At 43.3% G+C, this 15,647-nt stretch overlaps 1 pseudogene; it reads left to right on the top strand.

Moving 5' to 3' along the window:
- The first annotated feature begins 1,525 nt into the window (after positions 1 to 1,525).
- LOC136649901 (5S ribosomal RNA) lies at positions 1,526 to 1,642 on the top strand (annotated as a pseudogene).
- The last annotated feature ends 14,005 nt before the right edge of the window (positions 1,643 to 15,647 follow it).

The raw sequence follows: 15,647 nt of genomic DNA, 5'->3' as shown, positions 1-15,647 counted from the left end.
CCAGATAACAAGAGACCTCGTCCTGGTGCTCTCCCCTACATCTGGCATTCTGACTTAACCCATTCCTAAAATCAGGAGGTTGCGCATACACATCATGGCTTGTACCCCATAATGGATTTTTCCTCCAGAAACTCGTCCAATCCCCTTTTAAAGGCGTCTAGGCTAGACGCCAGCACCACATCCTGTGGCAAGGAGTTCCACAGACTGACCACGCGCTGAGTAAAGAAATATTTTCTTTTGTCTGTCCTAACCCGCCCAACACTCAATTTTAGTGGATGTCCCCTGGTTCTGGTATTATGTGAGAGTGTAAAGAGCATCTCCCTATCCACTCTGTCCCTTATAGGGTGCTGAATGCTCGCTGGGTACTGCCCAGCAAACATGGGCCAGTAAGACATATTTCACCCGCTAAGGGACCCCTATATAGGGTACCAAATGCTTGCCAGCTAATTTTAGGCAACCATAGGCCAATAAAGGCCTTTTCAATTGCAAACGTAGTCCCATATGGGGCGAATTGTCACCGGCCACTGCCAGGCAACCATGGGCCAATGAAGGTTGGACTAATGAGGGACTAAACAATTTACAAATGTAGCCCAAATAGAATGCTGGATGCTTGCTAGCAACCATAGAAAATGAAGGCCTAATCTTCTTGCAAGGTGCATTTCTGTGCACCAGAGTGCAATATGGTGGTATACAAAATAGCAGTCACTGTCCCCTGAATGCAGTTCAGCTCAGGAACATATATGTTTTGCAATACTAAGGTGGAGCAATTAGAAAACCCTATGAAACGTGAGCATCCATGTAAAGGTCTAAGAAATGTTGTGCAAGCATATTGTGAGCATGTAAGTAAGCTGCTAATAGTATTATTATTATCAACATCATTATTATTAAAAACCACTGTAAATTAAATGAAGCCTTTCACAGGAATACCTGACAATGGCATGTCCTATCACGTATGTAGAAATCTTCATTGATGGTTATGGAGTAACCTGCAGTGCTTCCAATGAGGGGTCTATCTAGGAGCACTTTGAATGAGTTTAAATGGCATTTAAGAGTATAAAGACATAGGTTGTAATCCTATGCACCCTTCCTACATATGATGTTACTGATACTAACCCAGGCCAAAGGAGTGAGACAAGCTGCCCTCCAATCAATCAGTGTCAACAAATGAGCCACTTGTTTATTTATCAAAAGCTATACCACTTACTATACTCTGAAGAACTCAGGGTAGTATGCATGGTGCTTTCTCTCCCTAGTCCCCTAAAACAAAACTGTAGATAATGACTGGCCAAAGTCACCCAGGAAGCATGATGGCTAAGCATGGGGCTGAATCTGGATCTTTCAGATCCACCCCAACCCCATAGCCACTGCCATCCAGGTTCTCTGGTTCCAAAATTCGAAATACATCCAAATTTATTTATTTATTTATTTATTTATTTATTTATTTATTTAAGGCAGGGCTCTCCCTCTAAATGACAAGCCAGAGATCAAAGGGGGGGATAGATAGGTGTTGCACTACCCTTATAATGGCAGCAACTGTTACCCTGCACATGCCTGATCTCATCTGATCTTGGAAGCTAAGCAGGGTCAGGCCTGGTTAGTACTTGGATGGGAGACCGCCTGGGAATACCGGGAGCTGTAGGCTTAAACCATAGTCTTTCGAGACTGAAGGTTGCCAACCAACAACCCTTATAATCAGTTTTCTCTAATTTTTGTTTTACCTTGCATAATGTAAGAGGTTGTCTCCCTCCAATGAGCAGTTACAAGCAGCCCTGTTATATTCTTGCAGCGACAGACAGCCAACTTAGGGCCCAATCCTATCCAACTCCCCAGCACTGGTGCAGCCACAGTGCAGCCCAGAGGTAAGGGCACAAATGTTCCCATACCTTAAGGAGGTCTCCGTGATTGCTACCCTAACACAGGAGGCAGTGCATACCCCACAGGCACAGCAGCACCGGCACCTGGAAAACCGGACCGGACTGGGCCCTTCAGCTGCAATCCCAACCTCACTGTCCTGGGAGCAAGTCCCATTGAACACAATAGGACTTACTTCTGAGTAGACCTGGCTAAGATTGTGCCCTTAGCCTGTCTCCCTATTCCCCTGATATAGCATATAAACCAGGAAGCCTTTTTTCACTGAGTGCTCCCCTAGCCACTGCAATTAAACACGAGGCAACTGGGGCAGCACAAGCTATATAGACATAACTCCCAGCAAACTGACATAAAATGCTTTTCTGCTTTAAGAATTTTATATGCTTTAAGAATCCACACATTTGCTACCTATGTATAACAACCTAAAAATGAAATCTAAAAATTCCCCTTTTATGTATTATATATGCCTAATTTGTAATTCAGTGTAACTGCTCTATATGTATTTAAAAGTTCATATACTAAGAGTAAAGAGTAGCAGATTAGGAGTCTTCATCCCTGTAGTGATGAAGGCTTCTTGTCCTGCAAAAGCAGGAGGTGGAGCAGAGTAGACAGCAGCAGTTCACCAGAGAGAAACAACATAAAGCAAACAGGAAAGCTCTCAACAAAATAAAGCAGCCAGTGATCAAGGGCCCAGTCCCATCCAGCCCCTAAGCAGCAGTGCAGCTGCAGTGCAGCCCAGAGGCAAGGGAACAGCAATATTTTGAACTGAATCTCAACAGCAGAAGCTCAAGAACCATAAAGTAGAGAACACTTTGTGCTGAAACAGGCCATCTCCAAGTGAAGATGGCTAGTGGTAATTACTAGCCGATCCCAGGGATGCGCTTGAGTCACTGAGCCTGAGTCGTGAGTCAAGTCCAGAGTCAACGACCCCATGACTCAACTTGAACTGCAAGTCATACCACGTGGCTGTTGCAACTCGACCCACTAGAAATTTAGTCTTTCAAGTCAAGTCACGAGTCCTTTCAAGAAGCAAGTTTGTGCAGCCCCCACCCAAAAAAACCTCAAGCCAAAAAAACCTCCCCTCAGCCCCCCCCCAGTCCCTGCCTGTTGGAACCAACTTATCCTTCTGCTGCCATCCGAGTTGACGTAAGTCATCACGAGTCATCCAAAAATACTTTTTGGGGTCACTCAAGTCAAGTCACCACAAGTCAAGTGCTCATCCCTGGCCAATCCTAACTAGAGTTATTATTATTATAAAGAACATTTATATACTGCTTTTCAACAAAAAGGGTTCACAAAGTGGTTTACAAAGAGAAGCAAATGACTAAATATAGTAGAGACCAATCAGACTGGAAGTTGTTACTGAACTGCCATTACATTCCTAAGGGGCACTTCATAAATTACATTTTAGCTATGCAAGAACATTATACATGGAATTATCCATAGCTTGAGTTCTTTCATTTGTGATTCCTGTGCTAGGATAGATATGTGACCTCATGGCCTGTCACAGCACCAGCAAGTTTGGGTTTAATGTCTGCATCTCAGATGCTACCAATATCAAGTGACATAAATTGACTTTGACTTATTAGTTGACTTTTGATTAGCTAGCTTATATGAAGCATTCTTGTATAGTCACACTTCTTCATGAACAGTTAATCACTTGCTGCCTGAAGCAGAAAAGTGGCACGGCTGCAGTCCTATGCACACATTCTTGGAATAAGCTCCGTTTTGGGTTGGCCTTAAGGTGATTGGGCCGATTCGACAGAGTTGGGCCCTGTGCATGCTGGGACCCCATGCTGGGGTGGCGAGCGAACAGCATGCTGCCACAGCCAGCACCTCAGTCATCAAGAAGCTGGCATGGCAAGCAGAGCATATCTGCCTGTTGGCCCTCCTGCTCTCTGCTGTGTCTGTTTGGCCTGAAATGGGCCTCCCGGAAGGAGTTGGCAGTGACATCATCATATCACTGCCACCTACTTTCAGGTAATGCCATGCTTTGTGGCAGGCACCATATGCCATGCATGTTACTCCTGCTACTCATCTGGGTGAGATGGGGGGTGCAGTGGAGAGTCCCTATGACAAACTGTGTCACATCAGGCCCTGCAGCTTCTAAGGCTGGCCCTGGCTCCATTAACACACTGGGACAGACTTTTGAGTAAACATGTATAGGACTGTGCTGCATGTCAGTAGACGCTCCCACTGTATTTTTCACAGCTAATTTGTTTCAAGGAATCAAACCCATTTTAGTAACCAGAAGCTATGTTTATAATCTCCATTTCTCATTTCACTCCGTCCCCACCCTCCTCTTCAAATCCTGAGTGGAAAGAGAAAGAGAAGAGAAGGGCAGGCAGTTCTTCATGTCTGCTGGCTGGACATACCAGATCACGAGAATGTACCACTGCATAAGGAGGCGGGGGAGGCATTTGAAATGATGCTACAGGTGCCCAAAGATTTTGGACCAGCCTTATACCTCTGGAGATATTATAACCTATGGCAAAAAGTGACCGCCGACTTGTGTGTCTCCTTTTTGTCGCATGTTATAATGCCTGAAACCATGCTGAAAGACAAAAAGCAAATTTCTCACTGTGAGCTTTGCTAACCCTATCAAAGATTAAATATAGAGTCACTGTAGACAAGAGTTTTTTAATGTTCCACATGCTGTTGTGTAGCATTGCCAGCAAATATCAAAATATATTATTAAAAAATGATTTACTTTTACCGTTAACTTCCCAGAGCTGTGATAATATAACTGCTTTTTCAGCTACCTCATCTTGGCTGAAATTCATTCCAGCTGCCAAGGGACCCATCTGTGGATGCTTATTCTTGAAGAGCTTTTCTTAGTAGGAATATTTCTGCAAGATTTCCTTATGCCTTTAGACACTGTCATTGCCAATTTGTGGCTCACGGGAGACGGTTCCCCCCCTTCCATCAGAGACTGTCAGGATATTTGCTTTACATGGCTGTGTGCTTGAAAGATCATTTCTCACCGTCACAGGATAACATTGCCATAAAAAATCATGTGCAGCATTGCTTGTCAGATGCAGATGCGTGACTGAACATACCCAAATATGGAGCTCACCACATTTATAAAGTCATTGAGTTTTTCTCCTGGTTGAGGCTATCTATGGTAAGAGCCATGAGATTATATTTGTACAAGTAATCTTTGCTCAGTATTTTAATTCAATGTAATTTCCATACCATGTCCAGCCAACTTACTGCAGAGAAACTTACTGTAGAGAAACTTACTGTAGAACCATCATGAGAGCATTTCTCATCTGTCTCCTTGGTGCAACATTTCTCCATTTCCAAGCTGGTGCCACTGTTGCTTTACTGGAATGAAGGAAAGGAAGCTGGCAATGATTCTCCCAATTAGAAAATGAGTCTCACAAGAGTCCAGTTCTGCTGCAATTGAAGCTAAATACTTTTCTTACCGAAATTGAGGTTATGAGCTGGAAAACGGTTAGAATCCAGCAAGCTAAAGGCTCAAGTGGGTTGAAAAACGAGGACATTCCAATTCTATGCATGCTTATTCAGTCCAACTGAACTCCACGGCACTGACTCTAAATAAGCACACACAGGATTGCATCCTGTCTGATAGTCTGGTTCTATGTAGAGTGGATTTCAATAGAAACCCAAAACACTAGGAACATAAGAAGAGCCCTGCTGGATCAGGCTAAAGGCCCATCTAGTCCAGCTTCCTGTATCTCACAGTGGCCCACCAGATGCCTCAGGGAGCACAAAAGACAATAAGAGACTAGCATCCTGGTGCCACTCCCTTGCATCTGGCATTCTGAGGTAGCCTACTTCTAAAACCAAGAGGTTGCACATGCCCATCGTGGCTTGAACCCTGTAATGAATTTTTCCTCAATCTGTCCAATCCCCTTTCAAAGGCATCTAGGCCAGACACCATCAATACATCCTGTGGCAAGGAGTTCCACAGTTTAATCACATGCTGGGTAGAGGAAATATTTTGTGCTGTATACAGCATATGCTGTATCCAGTGTGCGTGTGTGTGGGGGGGTGGATCGGGGGGCTTTGGAGGGGAAAGGGATAAATTCCCTTATCCCTCTGTAAGCCTGTCAGTCTACAATAGGTCTCATTGGACCTGTGCCTCTACAGCAGGTGCAAATGCAAGTAGAGAAAGGGAATAGGGAGGCTGAGAAAAAGGAGGATAGGATCTGGGGCAAGCCATTACTGCCAGATTCACCCCCTCCCACATCCTCTCTGCATATCAATTCCCCCCTTCCCACTGCATTTCACCCCCTCCCCATCCCCTGCCACTACCTTACCCCCTTTGGTGGGCCCAGGCAGGTCTGGCAGTGGACAAGGAGCACTGCCACTTCTTGAGGCAATACTGTCAAAATGGCTGCTGATGGAGTGCTGAATTTGACAGCCCAATCCTGGATAAGATTGGGCTGTCTGACTCCTTAACAGGAGGAACAAAAACTTACAGTTCCCAGAGTTAAGCTAAGAGATCCTACACAGTTTCAATCCATTTTTCTCTCTGCAATGAAGTCTTCTGAGCATGACCAGACCGTGCATAGATGGTGTCTGAAGAGTGTTTAGTTTTTTGTTTTTGTTTTTTTTAAATTCCTGATTCATTTACCAGGAGGATTAAAAACAGTCACTTCCTAGTGTTCCAGTCTGCTGTGAAAGATCTGAGATTGCTCCGAAACTCTCACTGCAGAGAGGTGGAATCTTCAGAGAACTCTAGGCAGACACTTTGGCTATCATTTTCCTTCCTTCCGCCTCAGCATGCTAAATTTGGAAAAGCAGGGATGGAAAAGCTGGAATGAGAGAACTGGTGTTAACGGAAAAGTTTCCGTGGATTGGATGCTTTTTGGACAATTCTCAGAAAAAGCCTGGTTATGCATCAGAGTCTACTACTTGTGCACAGAATCTCTGAAATTTGTTGTTCATATACAAGAAATATTTTCAGATAAGAAGCAAATACTTAGGCACACCTGTTTGTTGAGAACATATGAAGATGGGCTGAGCTGATATTTCTCACTCCTTTTCATCAACAGCTTAACAGTTGTTTTGAAAATGTTCACACTGTCATTTAAACTGCCCATGCATGTCACCTCCCTCATTCACCTTTACTCTCCAATGGCCTTGTTTGCCCCTCAGTGATTATCCAGATCCCATATATTGTGATTTTATTATCTCATTTTATCATCTCATTTACTATATAAGAGGCCCATTGGGGCTGAGATCACCCATGTGTCTAATTCAGAAAGGAGGTACATGCAAGAAAAATCGAAACACTAAACAGAATTGGGGGGGGGGGGGGAGGTGTTTTGTATTCATAATCTGTCTGACTTTTTTTTCCTGGAAGAAATTCTCTCTTGTGTGCTTTTCACCACGAAGCAGAAACTAGCAAATTATCTGGCATTTATTTCAAGCCGACATTAGGGCTGTTCACAAATTATGCTATACGCGTCCAGGCTCACGTTCATGTTTTTATGTGAATAACTGTACTTTCATCATTTTCAGAGCTAACACAGAGACTGAACCCTTCAAAAACATAGCCCATAGCTCATGCGTACTCCTATGTTTATGTTGAACATAGCATGTGATTTACTGTATACTGTAACAGAACTAGTATATAAGCTAAAATACAGTATTTGGTGAAAATCCCTGACTTCTCCATAGCTTTTGCCTCTTTTCTTGAACAATTTTGGTCCTTATCATCTCAGAGGCACCTGTGATATTTCAGCATCCTGAAGTGCTGCTGAGTCATTTGGAAGCAGTGACCCTGTTTGCTGTTGTCACTTATCCTTTGCCCTCCTTTCCTTTTCTTTCCTTCCTTTGCTTTTCTCCTTCCAGTTCTTTGTTCTGAACGGGCCAGAACAAAGACCATGGCATTGAACCAGTTCATTAGGCCATGAAGCCCGTCTGATTCTCAAGAGCAGAAAAGTCAAGTTCTCAAGTGTCACTCTCCTCCATTCACAAACCTGCAGGTAAAACCTGGTTAACACCCATAGGATATAAACAATGGGATCATGGATTCTCATTTGCCCTGGTCTCTCATCCAAGTATTGGATTCACTGAATAAGTCTTCCCCTGACCAGTCAGAGGTGGGTATAAGGAAAAGATCCTTCACTAGCATGAGTATTTAGGGTATTGAAAATACCCTGTTGACCATGTTAGGGAACAAGCCTAACCAGGTCTACTCAGAAGTAAGTCCTATTTTGTTCAATGGGGACAAGTGGTTTTGTTTTCAGGAAAGTGTGGTTAGGATTGCAGCCTTAGTATTTCATTTTCAGCTTGTCTTTTAATCTCTCTACCAGCCTTTTATGTGAGCATTCATCCACCTTGTTGCCCATGGTGTTGCCTGGTTCTCTCCTGCTTACTCCCTTTTCACCATTTTGTGTCACTTTTTCACCCCTTTTAATGAACTTCCTTTAGTTTACTGTTTTACCTGCTCAACCTCAGTTCACTTCGAAGGGAGCTGATTTCCTCCATCTTCTCAGACCACCCGCCTTTTGCCACTGTCTGGTTTTTAAGGGGACCTCCACCTGGATTTGGGGGCTCTCCATTCTTTTGGAAGGAAGCATTCTTCTTTCTCCAGGTTTTATGTGGTTGTAACCAACCCAAAACCTCATGATGCTTGAGGTAGCATGCCAAATGCTGGCTCCCTCTCTGCTCCATCACACTCTCCAATGTTCTAGCTCTCTAGCACTGTTCTAGCACTCTAGCACTAGTTCTAGCACTCTCCTTCCCTCTACATTTCCTCTTCCTCCCTCTCCCCCTCTTCCTTTTCCAATCCAGGGAATAGAAGGAAGAGGAGGAGCACTGGAGGCAGATAGAGATAGGTGCTTCCCACTAATCTGCTGCCTGAGGCAACCAGTTTACCTCATGGTTGGGCCAACCTTGGCTGTAAATCATCACACACTAGCAGTGACATACACAAGGCTAGTCAATGAAGTTTTGTATGGAGCATCGGTCTTCTCATGTTCACCCCAGTTGTAGTTCAGTGTGCACAGGAGATATCACTGTTTTTATAAGTTGCAGCAAGCACTCCAAAGAACATCCAGAATCTAGTGATGGCCCATTTTTACCCATATCTACCCCAGGGTCCTTGTGCAAGAGGGATCTGAAGGCCTTAGGGATGGACCTCAACAAGTGGGAAACCCTGGCCTCTGAGCGGCCCGCTTGGAGGCAGGCTGTGCAGCATGGCCTTTCCCAGTTTGAAGAGACACTTGGCCAACAGTCTGAGGCTAAGAGGCAAAGAAGGAAGGCCCATAGCCAGGGAGACAGGCCAGGGACAGACTGCACTTGCTCCCAGTGTGGAAGGGATTGTCACTCCCGGATTGGCCTTTTCAGCCACACTAGACGCTGTGCCAGAACCACCTTTCAGAGTGCGATACCATAGTCTTTCGAGACTGAAGGTTGCCAATACAATACAATACCCCAGGGTGTGATGTAGTTCTGCAGCAGTGTGGAAAAAATGGCCATTGTTAGGACAAAGTAGTGCCTACCAGTAGCTGCCATTTCCCCCCCCCCCCATTTTGTACCCACTGTGTCCCAGGATGATGTTGCATCCTGGTGCTGACATAGGTAGAGATGCTCTTAAGCCATTTCTGCCCAATGTTGCATTTACAAAAATAAGAAGCGCAGAAAGCGGTGTGATGTGTTTTTATTTCGTCATCACTGAAAAATCACACCTCCGGATATAAGTTTAAAAAGCCTACAACCAGGTGGTGGGGATGCACTTTGGAGTTTCAGCCATCACTTATGCAGGTAGCAGTAATAAAACAGTTAAAAGTAAGAAGAAAGCAAAACAAAACTGAAGACAAATGATGTTTAAAAAATGAACTGGGACCGTCCAAATGCTTGCAAACTGAGCAACAAACAGCTCGGAGAGTTTCAGAAGCAGAATCACAATAATTTTTGATTCACCCAGTTTTTAGAAATCATTCCCTGCTAAAACCAAGACTCAGTCCAGGGATAAATTTACACTTTGCTGTTCTTCACCGATTTGCATTCTTTCAGAATTTGGAAGGTGCTGGAGTTTGGGGTGGTCACAAAGGACGTGTCGCCTTCCTCAGAAAGGATTAGTTATAGCTGCAGCCTACCTCTCACCATAGATCAAACTGTCTATAGTTTGTTTTAGTAACATAATTTTAATATCCTGTGTATTTGAGTAGATAAGATGGGGTGGTTAAATGAAATCAAAGGTAAGTAATGCAGCTAGAAGACCATTGGCAAAGTTTATTGAAGTGTTCCAACATGATATTTAGCACATTGTATGCATAAGGGAGTGAAGGACGCACTCTATAACAGCAAGAGTCCACATAATTGATGGCTAAAGGTAAAGGAAGGCAAGAAAAACAAATTGTTATTTTGTATCCTGAGGCATACATATAAAACTAGCGAGACTATACTGCAAAAAGGCTAAGTGGAAACAAGGCTCAGGTGTATGAAATAATAATCACACTCTGTATTAATCATCTGGGCATACGACTTTAATTAGTTTGTACGAGTAGGTACAACACACCAACTAAGCTTTAACCTGACAAACCCACATGGCCTCAAGGAACATGCAGAATGTAAAGAAGGTGAAATGGAGTAGATATTAAAATCCAAGGATATACTATGCTGCAAAGATTGCAAAACTAAAATTAAATAATAGGGTTGTAATGGCCAACAAGTTCTTCCTTTCAGCACTACAGTGATTTTTTTCTGCCTTCAAGTTGTGCCTCAACCCCACAAGTATTTCAAAGCCTTTTCTGGCCCACCACAGAATCACCATAAACCAGTGGCTCCCAAACTCACCTAGGTCAGGACACCTCTATAGCCTCTTCTTCCTGGCTGAGCTGGGGGCTGCCATTGTGGATTTCATGAAATCACACAAAATTCAAGATGGCAGCATCCAAACCTCACAAGATTTGGTGACATCCAAGTCTTGTGAGATTTGGGTGCCCCATCATGGATCTCACCAAATCTCGTTAGATTCAAGATGGTGGTACCTGGGGGAGCATGTAGGAGGGGTGACAAGGGACATCCCACAACATCTCTGTTAGAGGGTTGTGATGCCCTAATTCCAATGCACACTTTGGGAACTCCTGCCATAGCTTATCTCTATCAGCTAATAATACCTTACTGGCAAAACTTAAAAAAAAAATATTTGCGAAGAATTAGAAAAATGTACGAATGACAAATGCAACCTCATCATCAGTGTATATGAAGGCGTCAGGATACAGGCAGTCCAATCCTAACCTGTGCTGGAACCCATATCAGTGACATTTTTCCAATGTTGCATTACATCCATGGCACATTCATTGGTGGGTGGACTTCTACACTGGCTAGGCAGTCATTGCTCCAGTGTTATGTGGACATACTGTTACCCTGCGCATGCCCGATTTTGTCTGATCTTAGAAGCTAAGCAGGGTCAGGCCTGGTTAGTACTTGGATGGGAGACCGCCTGGGAATACTGGGTGCTGTAGGCTTATACCATAGTCTTTCCAGACTGAAGGTTGCCAACCAACCAACACTGGTAGATCTTAATGATGGGGTCAGGCCTTTAGGAACCTTGGCTACAATTTTGTGCACATCTATCTGTAAGTTAGCCACACTGAACACAGTGGGATTTACTTCTGAGTAAACATGCAGTAAAATTGCAGTGTTTAAGGATCTTTTATCAAAAGCCTTTTTGAAATCCAAGTATATATTGCACCATAGCCTTTTATGAGCCTTTAATGTTCCCTAATATTGTCAAAGGTATAATCATTATCATTAAGGCAACAGGAGTCAGTACTGCATAATTTAATAATGTTACATGTCCTTAAAACATTATTTGTCTTCCAGTCATGAGTCATGACATGAGCTATTATTGGAAGAATGACATTAAATGAATGTGTAAACTGTTTGCTTTAGGAATTCTGATTTTTAAATAAGGTTCCTTGGCTTCACATGAACCGAATAAATTTGAATTGTGGTTGCAAACCTTTAAATATATTTGTTAATGTCAGTAAGAGTCCTGACCTGCTCCAGAACCTGGACAGGGTTTAGCTATAGAACATATTTCTAAGCAAAGCTGTTCACATACTACCAGAAGCATTAATGTACACATCCAACAGGACTTAGCAAAAGAAGGTGCCAACATTCAGGGTAGTTATTAACAACTGTAATTGAAGATAAGGTTGAAATCTCACACAGTAACACATGGCTGTCTCCAGCTGCCTTTTTTGTTTTAAAGCCCAGAGAAGACTCTTTCCGTGTGTATCTGAAATTGGGTAGATTTTGTGCATCAACTGGAGATTTTTATTTTTTTTACAAAGTAGCCACTTACTTATGGTTTCAGCATCTAGACTGGATTGGCAAACCAGATGTTCAGACCTTCAGATAAATCCCCTCAGCTAGATCTAGACATTACTACTAACAGAAAGGATCTGCATTTTGCTATGATTAAACTCAGCAGGAAGAGTCACAATGAATTGCATTAAATGAAGCATGACCTTACAAAGTCTCAATACAGATCAAAGCAATTTAGAATTTTTTTTCCTTCATGGTTCTGCAGATGGAGCGCAAAATAGACAGGAAGGCCAGGAAAAGGACAGAAAGAACATTACAATAATGTGCCCATGTATTTGTGGTTTCAAAGCTAATTTAAGATCTTCAAACTTATGAAAAGCAAATGGTCATGATATTGTTTACTGCTGCCATAATCTTTCCAATGCCTTCAGCAAGTTTCTTGAGTCAGATATTGAATGACTGTTTAGAAATTGTTTCAAGAATAGTCAAGGTAATTAGATAAAGATGGACATGTGAAAATAATGGAAACTCACCATTCAATTGACCTGGGGAACTGTGACTGATGATTTTGAAGTAGTCTGAAAAGGAAGATAAGTCTAATGTATCAAAATAGCTACCACATCAAAGCTTTGCACAGGGGACTTTTAGAAGACTGATCTCTCTCTTGTGCCTGATGTAGTCTATAGTCTCTCAGAGATTTGCTCTCGAAGTAGCTCTAAGAAGAGATAATGACTTTCATTGACTGTTTCAGTGAATGGGCTTTTTCCTACACATTTGTATTTATGGATAGCCATCTCAGCTTGTTTATATATTTATTATGGCATTTATATACCACTTTTCTTATAGACTCTATGAGTTTCATAGATTCAAGGCAGTTCACATAGACAGGTAGACCATAAATCCCCATATTTTTTTTTTCAAATGGGGTTCTTACAAGTGTTATTCTATGAGTAAAACTCATAGAACCCTCAATTTCTCCAGATGTTTCCCTTCATGGTGCAGTCATTGTCCTGGCTGGGGGCTGGGGGCTGTCCCCTGGGGGCTAGGGATAAGAATAAGCCCTCAGTTTGACTGTACTTGTCGTAAAAGGCGACTGAACAGCCATCAGGTAGATGGGACTCCTTAGCCTGGGAAGGCAGCTCATCTGAGAGAAGGAAAACTCTGATCCCAAACCTCCACTGCCTTGTGGCTACATCCAGTTATGGAAAAGGCTTCAGGAGTCAACCTCGAGGGAAATCCGGAGCCAGAGTCCCTGAGGCAGTTCATGGCTGAACGCAGTCACGTTCTGGCAACTCCTGCGACGCTGCTGGAACCAACCGTATTGGCCTCTGCCTTTCCCTTGGACCATTTCAGCGACGTGGGGGATTTGCTGCATGGGAAACAGTCTATCCTCCATATCTACTTTACCCAGGCACTGGAGAGGAAACTCTGTTCCAGAACCACCATTCAGAGCAGGATACCATAGTCTTCCAAGACTGAAGGATGCCAACCATTGTCCTGGCTGCCCAGCTCTTATTTAGTGATATAATCTTTCTAGTATTATTTAATTCTATCTATATTATATATGGCAGTGGTTCCCAGCCTGGGAACCCACCCAGATACTGTGTTCAAAAAATGCTTTCCCCTTAATGGGTGGAGTACTAGTGAAACCCCTAGGTGACAGTGCCTGTCACTTCTGGGTTTTCCCACTGCTGCCGACTACAGGGAGGTAAGAAAGGAGTTTTAATGGTGCTTCTCCTTACCCAGTTCATCCATGTATTTGGCAGTGGAAAGGAGAACCTGGAAGTCACCATCACTGCCACCGCCATCACCACCACTGCAGATTACAGGGAGGTAGGAAAGGGGTTTTAATAGGGCTTCTTACTTACCTGGTTCATCCAAGTATTTGGCAGTGGCAGGGAGAACCTGGAAGTGATGGGCACCATCACTTACAGTCCTCCATCACGTCCTAACCCTGTTTTAAAAGGAGAGGAGCTTGGGATCCACACTGATCTATGGTATCTTATCTAGTGATATCGATATTATCTAGCTTACCTACTGCTAAAGCCAGTCCTGTTCATATGAATGGGTTTTCATCTTTCTTCCCAAGAACATAGTTCCCAGAACCTGAAGAACCACACAGTTTACCTCAGGTTACCTACTGGAGTTGCTTTTGGAATACTACTTTCTAATATCAATGAACAGTTGCAAGATATGAGAGCATTACAAACCCTGCTGGAAATCATGAATGTAAATGAGTTAATTAAAAAAGGCAATATATTATTTAACATTTTTCCAGTGGGTTACTTTAGAACCGGCCATTAATAAGCATCAAGTAATTTAAGTTGAAGGGGGAGTGGAATGTGCATTATGCCTCCAGATGAAGCACATTTTCACTCAAATTTCCCCCAGAAAAATTGCCAATCAAACACCAGGACCCTGCTGTCTCTTAATCGTTACCAAGTGTACGGCACTGATAAGACTCATGGCAAGAAAAGGGGCAAAATGCTCCCTCCTCAAAAGAAAGATTAAATTCCATGCCAACAGAAGATGAACACCTATTATGATCAAAATGGGATAGAAGAGGAATTTGGAATCCAAGCCACCGTCTCAAGAAGTATCAACCTCTGAAACTTTGCTATTAAATCCTTTGAGCCTTCCCGTGTATATAAGTAAAGGATTATAGGCTTAAACCAGCCAGTCTTGCTCAGTCACAGATCTTTCCTATTGGTGTAATTGACGATGGAGCAGAAAGGATCATTTGCTCACCACACTAGCCGACGCACCAGTTATTTTCACAATCGAGAATGTAGTGAGCTGTGGTTAGAGAAAAGGTGCAGTCACTTCTTCCAGAAATGGGGAAGGTGAAAGAAAAAGTCAAAAGGGTAAAGTTTCTCCAGAGTACATGGTTGGTGCTTATTTAAAACAAGAATGTATGTCACTAAAAGCCCAATCCTAGCCTTTCTCCTCCATTAGTGCAACCATGCCAAAAAGAAGCACACTGACTCCAGCAACGGGGTTGGGGTGGGCAATCGGGAGACTTCAGAGAGGAAAAGGGAATTATTTGCCCTTACCCTTCTGTAAGCCTCCATCTCCACAATGGACCTTGGACAGGTGCAACTCTGTAGCTGATGCAAGTCCAGGGAGAACAAAGGGGGAGGGAGGCTGCAAAAAGAGGTAATAGGCTCTAGCATGTGCCCCCCCAAAGTCTCCCTGTCCTGTTTCTCCCCATCCCAACCCCCCACCTCCACAGCTGCCTTACCTGAACCAGCGGGCATGGTCCACTGATGAATTCAGAGCGCTGCTGCCTTTTTTTGGCAGTGCTCCCAAACGGCCACTGACAGAACACTCCAAGCACTGTTGGCAGCCATTTTTCTTACAACACTATAGGGATGTAATCTGTCTAACTATATTATTTTCTACCACATAGAGAAAAAGGGATTGGTTGCTCCAAACCAAAATGTAAATCCATCTGCCTCCTTTCTCTGCTGCTTAAAATGACCTGAACTCCCCTGTTTAATAATGAAAGGATAATAATATTC

The sequence above is a fragment of the Tiliqua scincoides genome, chromosome 4, assembly GCF_035046505.1.
Source record: "Tiliqua scincoides isolate rTilSci1 chromosome 4, rTilSci1.hap2, whole genome shotgun sequence".
In the NCBI taxonomy this organism is placed as follows: domain Eukaryota; kingdom Metazoa; phylum Chordata; class Lepidosauria; order Squamata; family Scincidae; genus Tiliqua; species Tiliqua scincoides.
Note: the sequence above shows the minus strand (reverse complement) of the source record. Positions and strands in the feature narration are given on the sequence as shown.